Source organism: Macrobrachium nipponense, chromosome 8 (genome assembly GCF_015104395.2).
Source record: "Macrobrachium nipponense isolate FS-2020 chromosome 8, ASM1510439v2, whole genome shotgun sequence".
Classification (NCBI taxonomy): domain Eukaryota; kingdom Metazoa; phylum Arthropoda; class Malacostraca; order Decapoda; family Palaemonidae; genus Macrobrachium; species Macrobrachium nipponense.
The window spans coordinates 65,308,199-65,319,368 of record NC_087203.1 but is presented as its reverse complement, the minus strand read 5'-3'; the positions used below and the strand labels follow the sequence as shown (position 1 = coordinate 65,319,368).

Sequence of the window (11,170 nt, the reverse complement as noted above, 5' to 3'; positions counted from 1 at the left end):
GCTGACATTTTGAACTTAGATTTAAATGGTAACCAAATTCTAAAATCAAAATGAAGCAATGCGACGACAACGAGTGTTTTATTTGACTAAAAACAAAAAACGCTGTTCATGTTCCTGTTCGCATAGCCTATGCCTTCTCCTCTTAACCAGCTCGGGAAATTGGGAGCAGTGACTACAGCGTTTCCGGTAATGGTAATTCTCTCTCTCTCTCTCTCGAAGTGGACGACTGGGCACGCACCTTTATGTGTCCGTCCAACTTCGTAATCAATGCCAGTTGGTTCCAGCGCACCCAACTTACGCTGGGAAAACGCACCTGCACACGGAATGTGGTCTAGGTTTAACCGATTAGACACTCCCTCCCCAAACAATAATCAAATTATTGCAACTCGGCTGCGAAATAGAATCCATAAATGCAGCAGTTTCGCAGTTTGATTCGGGTTGCCGAAGTTGTTCACTCAGCATTAGCGAAAGCCATATTTTAATATTATAATTACTTTATTATTATTATTTTTTTCACTATATTAACGAAGGGGTTTCCAAGAAGGAAATCTCCTCGTTGTCGTAATATTTTCATAATTACGTCATCTTGTTCGTAATACTTTATTATTAGCTTGTTAAGTTTGCGATGCTATAAAATCTTGACAGAAAACAAGTATCCCCCCACCACAACCATGTATATATATATAATATATATATATATATATATATATATATATATATATATATATATATATATATACACACATATATATATACACACACATATATATATATATATATATATATATATATATATATATATATATATATATATATATATGTATGTATGTATGTATATCACGCATGGGTGTTTTTATTGGAAAGCTGTTCCCTTTTTTGTTGGGATGCTCTTGAGAATAATCTAGTATCAATGCCACATTCGCACTGTAACTGCTGAACCGTGAATAACTTTCAGATCATCAGCCACTTCATAAACCTAAGCAAGACTCATCAGCATCAGCGAGCGTCAGAATCACTACTCACTGCTTCATCATTCAGCCGTCTTGCACAAAATCTCGCTGGATGATGAGGTTCTTCCTATGCAACACTTTCTCACCACGTGTCCAGCTATTCTTCTGTGATCCTCGCGCTTAGGAACTGAACACTATTTTCACCAAGTTAATATCCTCCATCCTTTACACATGGCTAAACTATCTCAAAACAATGATCCACCCTTTCAGTGCGATATATACCCTCTTTACCACTCCTACATATCTCCACATTTCTTGCCCATTCAGTTAGTATGTCACATTACTAAATAAACAATTCCACTCTGAAGTTTCAACCAGTTTTCTTTCACATTTACAATACACACTGCATGGCCATAGAGAAGAGTTGATTAGATAATCCCTTCACAACCTCTCTTCTTACCATCATCGAGTGAATATTTACTCTCAAATGCCTATACAAATCTATTGCTTCCATTTTTTCAATTACCCATATTAATATTCACTGCCCCATCTTCCTACTTTCCACTTCCCTGCTTGGTCATCATCACTCTTTAACTTGTTCCTTTTGAAACCACTTTCAAGTTCATTTACTAGTCTATAATTTCTCTCCACTATTCACCATCATTACTACATCACTGCTGACATCAGCTGTTCTTCTCTCCATCCACGACCCATCTTATTTCTCGTCACACAACTTTGCACCTACATCTACTGTCCTGTCCTGACTTATATTTGCTTGCTGACTTTGTCCACAAAGATGTAAAAAGCCGTAAACACTAAACATATCTTTTCCTCGCCCTATTTTTTCACCAATTTATTATCCATACATCCTCAACACAACATTCTCTCATTCAGTTCTGTCATGAACTTTCTTTTGGTCCATTTGGTCAGAGAGAGAGAGAGAGAGAGAGAGAGAGAGAGAGAGAGAGAGAGAGAGAGAGACTATGGAAGGAAAACCAGGGATGCATGATGGGATTTTCAGACACCGATGGCCGGCACCTCCCCAACCCTTCCCCCCAAAAAAACTTGCTTTGCCCCCTTAGCCTTTGAAATAATGATAATAACAATAAACTTCACTTCAAGGAGAGAGAGAGAGAGAGAGAGAGAGAGAGAGAGACTGTGTGTGTGTGTGTGTTTAGGGATAAAGACGGGAGATGGGCCTCTGGTAGAAACGGCAATGACTTGTCAGGAGCGCATGAGACATGTTGAGGTAAAAGTAGTGTTGCCTAATTTTGGCCAGAACTCGCTATTTTTCATGAGCTTAAGCAGAGAGAAAAAAAATGCTCCATGCCGTTAGTCGAAAGGTTAGCTGAACGAGCATTATATAATCAAACCATTAAATGAAAGATTCTCTCTAAGCGAGAACAGTCAGGAGTCCAGCAATCCGTTTAATGCCCAATTCTGGGGTGTTGTAATAATTTTATGTAGTGAATTAGTCCAACCACTACACCTGTCTTGGCAATTGTATTATGTATTGTACACCGGCCTTCCATTATGAAGAGATCAAAATCACGCCAAAACATTGCTAGCTTTTTCACAACAAAGAAAGAAAGAAAAAGAATCTGACAAATCTTTAGATGTTAGGCACACGTTTGTTGCTTTATTACCTCAATACAGCTCTTACATGGCTTCAAAATGCTCCAAAATTTGCACAAATTTCCAAAAATTCTTGGGGGGAGGAGCTTACAGCGCCCCCTGATAGGGCTCGCTTCGCTTGCCACCCCGCAGATACCATAAGTTCTAAAACCTTTCCCCCGGCCCCCTGGCCCCCCACGAAAAATCTGTAGTGATGAGAAACGTAGCGGTAATATGGTAAAAATGTTATAATAAATTGAATTAAGAGTTTTTTGAAGCGATTAACTTACGTTGGAAGAATATGGATAGGCAGACAAAAACAAAGAGCGAATAATTTTGTAACGTTTGGGAGGAAAGAAGACGAGAGCTGCAAAGTGCTGCTGGAGGAAGAAGACGAGTATCAAAAAACTTACAGGGGGTGGGTCGATGAGCTGCTGATGAGCCATCTGTCCAGTTAACTGAAGTTGCTGATGCTAAGAATTGCTAGAGAATGTGTATACCAGATTCAGTGTAATGCTTGTGATAACTTCTATATTGGTCAAACTAGAAAAATATTGGAAAAGATAATATAACAGTATAAAAGATGTGTAAGAAATACACAGGTGAACCGTGGAATTTTTGTATACGTCGGTGAAAGCAATCATACAATCAGTTGGGCAAAAAACATCATGAACTAGAAAGAAACAACTTGAGTCTAGTTTATGAGAAAAAATGTTTCAGCAAGAACATGAACATTAGTAATATCATGTATAAGTTTATCCATTAATCTTAAAAGAAATATTTAAGCGAGTTGACGTGTAAGTTAGCTACTTGAGAGAAAGGGATAACGGAAGCAGGACTCTCCGAGAATAGGCAAAATTTGACCTGTCACTAATGAGGGTAGGACCCCGCCTACCGGCATCTGTCAGGTGCAAATACTTGTTTTCCTACAGTTTGTGTGTTCGTATATACTGTCCTGCTAGTTCAGTTTAGTTTGTAATAAAACCGACATCGGTCAGGCTTTAAAATCATGTTTCTTCTCTTCCTTGTGGTCAACAATACGCACACACAAACACATACACACACACTATATATATATATATATATATATATATATATATATATATATATATATATATATATATATATATATATATATATATATATATATATATATATATATATATATATATATATAGATAGATAGATAGATAGATAGATAGATATGTCTATCTATCTATCTATCTATCTATATATATATACATATATATATATATATATATATATATATATATATATATATATACACATAACGTTCAATATGACGAAGCTGGTGTAGAACATTTACTCCACAGAGAAATGAGCCACGAAATATGCACTGCTCGACACGTTTAGTCCTCCAGATGGTCTTTTCAAGGGCCTTTTTATAATGAAGTACAGCGAAATACAAGGCAATGTGAGAAATGTCACAAAAACCGACAAACATCGAGAATGACTTCGTAACCTAAATCGTTAATCTACGTAGACCTCGTTACGTACCACGAAAAAGTATACGGAGCCTAAATTAACCAGAATGAAAGTTCTCCATTATAATTCAAATGCTGGTTGATGGTGTTCCAAGAAAAGCGGAGTGTTGTCAAGAAACCCTTTAGGAAAATGACAAAGCATTCCTATTACGGTCTGACTTACTACGGAGAAAAAGAAGTCCTTGTGGCTTAAATGAACATTATAATTCAACGATAGAAGGGAATGGGCACGCGAGACTGTCGACACTCGCACACACAATGTTCTTTAAACACACATACACATGTGTATATACTATACACACGTACACATATTCATAACTGTGTGTGTATATATATAAAGAACATTCCCGGAACGTAACACTGAATTTGAGAAAAAGGAGAGAAAAGTCGCCAGAAAAGAATGAACCTTGAAAGTGGAAAGCAAACACACACACCAGCATTTCTGGGAGTTCACACAGGAATCAATTGGAGTGACGAACTTAATGGCCGTTTACCAAGAACTCCTGCAATACAGCCCTTAAATTGGGCAGAGCAGCGGAAGGGGTTCCTCTCTTGCGTTAGTCTGAAAAAACAATAAAAAGGAAATACAATCACAAAGAACTGCAGGGGACGTCGAGACACATAACGTCATATGCTATTCTCTCTCTCTCTCAAAATGTTTCCTTAATTGCTTAGCGAGATGGTCGACTCTGAAAATAGGTCACGTCCGAAAACGGACAGGGAATCTCGCTAAGAAAACAGTGGTTAGGGAAAATCAACAGAAACCCTTAATTAACGTTTGTGAATTCTCTATTTGATAACGTGGCACCTCCACGGGCCGGCGCCCCTTGCTCTCTCTCTCTCTCTCTCCAAACACACATACAAAGGAAAAATACTGGACTATAAATTAATATTTACGAGGGCACCTTTCCTTCCTTACTGTCACATCATAGTTCAGTATATGCATATACAAAATCAGTGGTTCTAACAAGACTCGAGGTCGATTATAGGGCGAAGAAAAGATTGAGCACGTTTCTGGGAGAATTCCTTGGGCCTCTGTTGATCTACGCCGTGGGAGTTCGCACCTGTAGTCACTTGATTTTTGGATTGCATCTAAGAGCCGCAAGGAAAACAACCTTTGGAAATACCCCTTTGAATGTATATATGTACACACACATTCATGCATAAAGTAATATATAAATGCATGTGTGTGTGCAGGCACAAACACACATAAATATAAATATTTTATAAATATGTATATATACATATATATAAAATATAATTATATATATATATATATATATATATATATATATATATATATATATATATAATGTATGTATATATATAATGTATGTGTAAACACACACCTATAAATAGACAGATCAACAGACAGACGCAGAAAGGCAACTGACAGACCAAGGTAAAAAGGTGAATGAATCACATCACGACGGCCACCAAAAACCGAGGCCTGGAGAGGAAGGTGATGCCGAAGTGAGGGAGTGAGTGGAATGGTTGAAGATCCGGCTGTAAACACTTTGAATCCTGGCAAAGAGAATCTGGTTCAAGATCCCGAGGGTAAACTCTATTTGCTGTTGCAGATTCGGTGCTCCGTTCCTCTTCCAGGAAATTCCAGCTTACGCTCACCCACCCGACGACAAAGGCGTTCCAGAGACCCCAGTTTGAAAGACCGCTGGGTCCCTTTGTTGCGAGAGCTCTTTCGCTGGAATTCATGTTTTATTATTTTCTTATATCTATGACAACTTTCCATGAGAACCTACTACCTTTAGCGTTTTTGTTTTTATTTCATGAATGATTCAATTATTCCCCCTGATATTAGCGTTCTCAAAAAGCGTACGAAGAACAAAGACGAGCAAGTAGTTGAATACGTCTTGGTATACGCTCTCTCTCTATATCAGGCACCTTTTCATTTTCCTCCCCTTATATATATACGTGTATATATATATATATATATATATATATATATATATATATATATATACAAATATATATAATATATATCTAATATCTATATATCATATATATATAGATATATATATATTATATATACATACACACACACATATATAAATGTGTTTGTGTGCGTGTTGCGTGTGTAATATTTTGGCACGTCATAACCAACAATTATAAGAACACCGTGTCCCCATCGTACCTTGATTATTATCATTAAGTCATAATTAGCATACCAGGAAACAAAGCAAAGTATTACCGCCTTGACTCAGCAAGCCTACTCCAAAAAGACTACCCAGATGTAACAGAAGGCGACACTTAAGAAATCGGATAAAATAAATGAGGCTAAATACGTATGAACATTGACAAAAAAGTAACTAGCAGAGCAGGAGAGGATCCTTCACGCTGCAGAGAGGCAGTCTTTCACGAACCGTCATGCGTTGGATGATACAAGTTATTTTACAAAATTCCCTCACTATTCTACACAAGGAAGCATCCTCTTCAACTCAACGACTTCATTTAGTTTATGATGGAAGGTTCCATGAGATAAGTCTTTGGAAATCAAAAATCAATTCTGCATAAATAACTAAAATAGTTAAATGTGCAGTAGTATATATATATATATATATATATATATATATATATATATATATATATATATATATATATGTTTGCAACAAAACTCACCCGGAACAAGACCTCTTCGCTTCACGGGCTACGATAAGTGTTGGAAGTTGCGAGGGCTGAGGGGAACCAAGGCCGGGATGCATCTCCATGAAACCACTCCCTCCCCCCCCCCCCCCCCTTCTTTTTTTTAACTTTTGGTACACCCGCACTCATCAAATCTCGGACCCAAATGAACGTGGCACGAACAAAGTCTTCTTTGTTCGATAAAGAAATAAGGTAGGTATGTTGTTCAGCTTCCGCTTTCACACAGACACACACATACATACACACACACACACACACACACATATATATATATATATATATATATATATATATATTACTATATTATATATATATATATAATACATATATATATATATATATATATATATTATATATATATACACGTATGTGTGTGATGTCAGGGTTCATAATGAGTGGAACTGACAGTCTCTCTAGAAAGAGGGTAAACGAAGTCCTCAGATATGTTTCTAGATCTTCAGAATTCAAGTTCTAAATTCAGCACTTGCATAGGGAATGTGCTGATGGCTCGTTTTCCGTTGGAGTCACTCATAAGGAAATTACTCACTGTCAGTGAAATCCTGTTACTGCGTACAGTACATGTTCGAAGAAAATTGACGGCTTCCACTGTACACCATAGTAGAGGAAACATGGCTAAGTTCAGAGAGAATTGGTCGATTGTAGAATCTGATGTGATTCAACGGCACTGAGCCTAAGGAAGGGGGCGCTCGCACGCACACACGCATATGTGTATATATATATTTATTTATATAATACACACACACGGTACATAGTGGCGGTAAGACTCAATACATACTATAATAGAAGGACTAAAAGCGGCACCACTGGAAAAAAAAAAGAACAAAATAAGATGGATGAGTGGAGAGACAAGAGGATACGAAAAGAATGAGTACGTCAGAGGATCAGCGCAATTCACTTAAATGGTAAAGAATGTTGAGACTAAGATGGTTTGGGCCTCTCGTAAAGAGGGGAGATAACGAACGACATGTTGCGGGAGAGATCATAGAAATGCAAGTGCTATGGATACGAAGGCCTCTGAGAAGATGGCGCGATTGCATCCCAGATGTGAAAGACAATAAACGCAGGGGAGGTCCACTTAAACATCCACTGACTATGGATAAAGCTGAGTATTATATATATATATATATATATCATATATATATAATATTATATATATAGATATATATATATATTATATATATATATATACCCATATTCACTATATGGTGTGTCCGAGTGAGCTCGTTGATATTCAAATCAACCTGATTTCAGAGGTTCAGCAATTAAACACATTACACTTATCTGATAAGCGGGAATCTGAAAATCCTACACGTGCAAGGATGGCATAATTACTGTATCACAATCAAAAATAAATATTAGAGAAAAAATTATATTTTCAACCGTGTTAAAAGATTTTCGCTATAGATAGAATATGTATCAAAAGGTCTTCATCTGTGTCAGAACAGGGACACAAAAAAAGAAATGTTCGTAGTCGGGACTTCTACAATTTTCATGTCCTTGATTCATGATATGCACATCAAAGACTCATTCTCTCTCTCTCTCTTTCTTTCTCACACACACATACGCACACGCACACAAGCTCATTCTAATGCGTCTGCCAAACGCACGAAGTAGTAAAATCGCTTTAAATGTTTTACGAATATAAAGTAATGTGGGAAGCTTTAGTGTGATGGCGCCTGTTGTTAAAGTTCTCAAAAATGAGGTCTTGAGCAAAACTGATGTGTCAAACGATGACGTGACGTCATATGGTGGTAGTCGACTCTTCCAAGGAAATGGAAGAAATTATCTGCACTTGAAGAGACACGTGTTAACTTTCTTCTCACAAGAACATTTCGGTGTACATCTGGCGGATGACAATGTATCGTTTAAAAAAAATCAATTGTTCCTCTCTGGTAGTTCGCCAAATTTGGGTGTATGTAGCCTGGTTGAAGAAGGCCAACAGCCTTGCAACCTCACTCCAAATGGACTTCCAGAGAACCGGAAGTCTTTCACTTTTCCTGTATAATTTAACCCGGCCCCATTTAAAGAGCGGGTTTGACGAATCCTCAGAAGAGAAAAACACAACCAATGAATTAAATGGGAACTCCTTCCATTTAAAGTAATTTAAAGGGTAGGTTGGATGGAACCTAAGAAGACACCCCCATTAATAGTTGAATGTCAACTCCATTATTTTGTTGTTATGGGGAAGCTTATTCACAACTTATCGACGGTAGTCTACCAAGATTCAGGGGATCTTGTGCTCGTCCCTGGCTGTTAATCAGTGCAGAGTTTTGCCTCTTTAAATCATCTGATAAAGAAGAAACGACAACTGATAAAGGGTGATAACTAGTATCTTTAGTGATAACATGTCGTCTATGATTCAATTTGAACATAAACATTAGAGAATTAATTATCACAATGTAGAAAAGCAAGATTTTATATAAAAAAAAACACTATCAATAATTGTTAAATATTCATGGTGCGCTCGCTGTAGAATCTAGATAAATATCCTTTGACTTCGGTTTTATTTTTTCTGATTTAACAAGTGCACTGCTTTAGAGAAGAACGACAATAATTTTGTTTCTGCAAGTTTCATCGTCTGCTGAGGCAAGAAAGAGACTTTGCAAATGTTATCATTAGTTAATCATGTAGCTTGATTGCGCCATGCGATGCACATCGGATGCAACAAACTTGCTTAGGCAAACAAAACAACGAAACAGCGTTGCACAAGTTGACGTTTGACTTGCTTACGAACGCATCACATCCTGTTTGGGCACTCACACGGGATATAGTAACAACAAAGAAGGTTCAATGCTCAGATAAAACCTCTACAAGTCTTGTATGTGGAGAGGACGAAATAGCCGTTTGACTAAAGTAGACCTTGAGAGATCACTTCCTTCCTTCCCTTTCTTCTCTAGTTTGTTTCTTCATCACGTGAGGAATTGACATTACTTTTTTTCACCTAGAGTTTCTCGCGATGTAGGTACCCTCATTCGGTCAATTCAAAATCAACAGTGGAATGAGAAAATGATATAAGTAGTATGTATTTTACATGAATTCCATACTAAGAAATGCGCATTATTAATTAAGGCCGTTTCAACAACTTCTCCAAATTAATAATGCTTTTATCGAAGTGTGGAATCTTCACATTCTACGGCAACATCTTGCATTTATTTAGTGGAGAGTAACAAACTTTTATTAACTCAGTTCGGTAAGTGTTTCTTTCCCACCACTCATTTCCCGATTTTTACAATCTTCCTTCGCTCAATTATGTTCAGCCCCACCCTTTTCTTATTTCTCCCCTTTCCCTAACTTTTCCCCTTTTTCTCTAATTATTTACCTTTTATGCCTAGGCCTTTTCATCGACAGTCTTGTAATCTAAATACGGAATATTGAAAGGCAAAATAAAAATGGCATTTAGCAAAATTACATTATAAAATACGTCTGACAATGATGCAGTTATGATTATCAAGAAATAACACAAAAACAAAAATACAAATAAATGCGTTTTACTCTAGAAATTACTCGTTGGTTTGTGACAAAGAAAACAATTTAATATCAAAGAAGCCCATAGCAACGGTCACTGACATCACATGACCGAAAATAACCGAGAAAACATCATGGGTAAACAAGATTTAATGTCAGTGAAGGGAAGCGGATTCGAGATTGCCTTTCAACGTTCTTCGCTTCCGGTTTTTTTTTTCTTTTTTAAAGAAAACTATTGCGGTGGCTTTGTCTGTCCGTCCGCCCTCAGATCTTAAAGACTACTGAGGCTAGAGGGGCTGCTAATTGATATGTTGATCATCCACCCTCCAATCATCAAACATACCAAATTGCAGCTCTCTAGCCTCAGTAGTTTTATTTTATTTAAGGTTAAAGTTTGCCATGATCGTGCGTCTGGCACCGCTATAGGTGCCAATAACACAGGCACCACCGGGTCGTGGCTGAGAGTTTCATACAGCCTTATACGCTGTACAGAAAACTCGATGTTGCGCCGAAGTAACTTCGGCGCATTTTTTACTCGTTTTCGTTTGCGTCAATGAATATTTGGTCAATTCTTTATGCAGTCCAGTTCTAGACTGCGGAATTTCATGAAGAGCTGGATAACCCAATAAAAAAGGTTTTATCGAGTTTTACTCCTACGTAAGTCTACCTAGTGTACGTACAAGTATTATAACAATTAGCATTAAAAACTATGGGTTGTATGCAAGAAAGCTTATGGTGCAGTGTTTTTGGGAATTTTTTTTTTTCAGAAATAGCTTTCCCTTCTCGCAGTATAACGAAGAACGAGGATTTGCTGTAGTTCCAGTTGAGCTGTGTTTGTCTTCATTCACTTATTTATTTTATTTTAATTTTTTTTTTTTTTTTGTAGTTTTCGGATATGATTTTTACTCATGACATTTAACTATATTTTATTATTATTATTATTATTGTTGTATT

General features: G+C 37.0%; 1 protein-coding gene across 3 annotated transcripts in view; it reads right to left on the bottom strand.

Annotated features, from left to right (window-relative positions):
- Positions 1-11,170, bottom strand: part of LOC135222808 (uncharacterized) — a 271,962-nt gene that overhangs the window by 245,296 nt on the left and 15,496 nt on the right. Inside the window, exon 2 of one of the 3 annotated variants that reach the window (XM_064261112.1) lies at positions 4,476-4,631. The exons of the other annotated variants lie outside the window; for them this stretch is intronic. The gene's annotated coding sequence lies outside the window, so the exon portion shown is untranslated. The remainder of the gene's footprint in view (positions 1-4,475; positions 4,632-11,170) is intronic. 3 annotated transcript variants of the gene reach the window in all.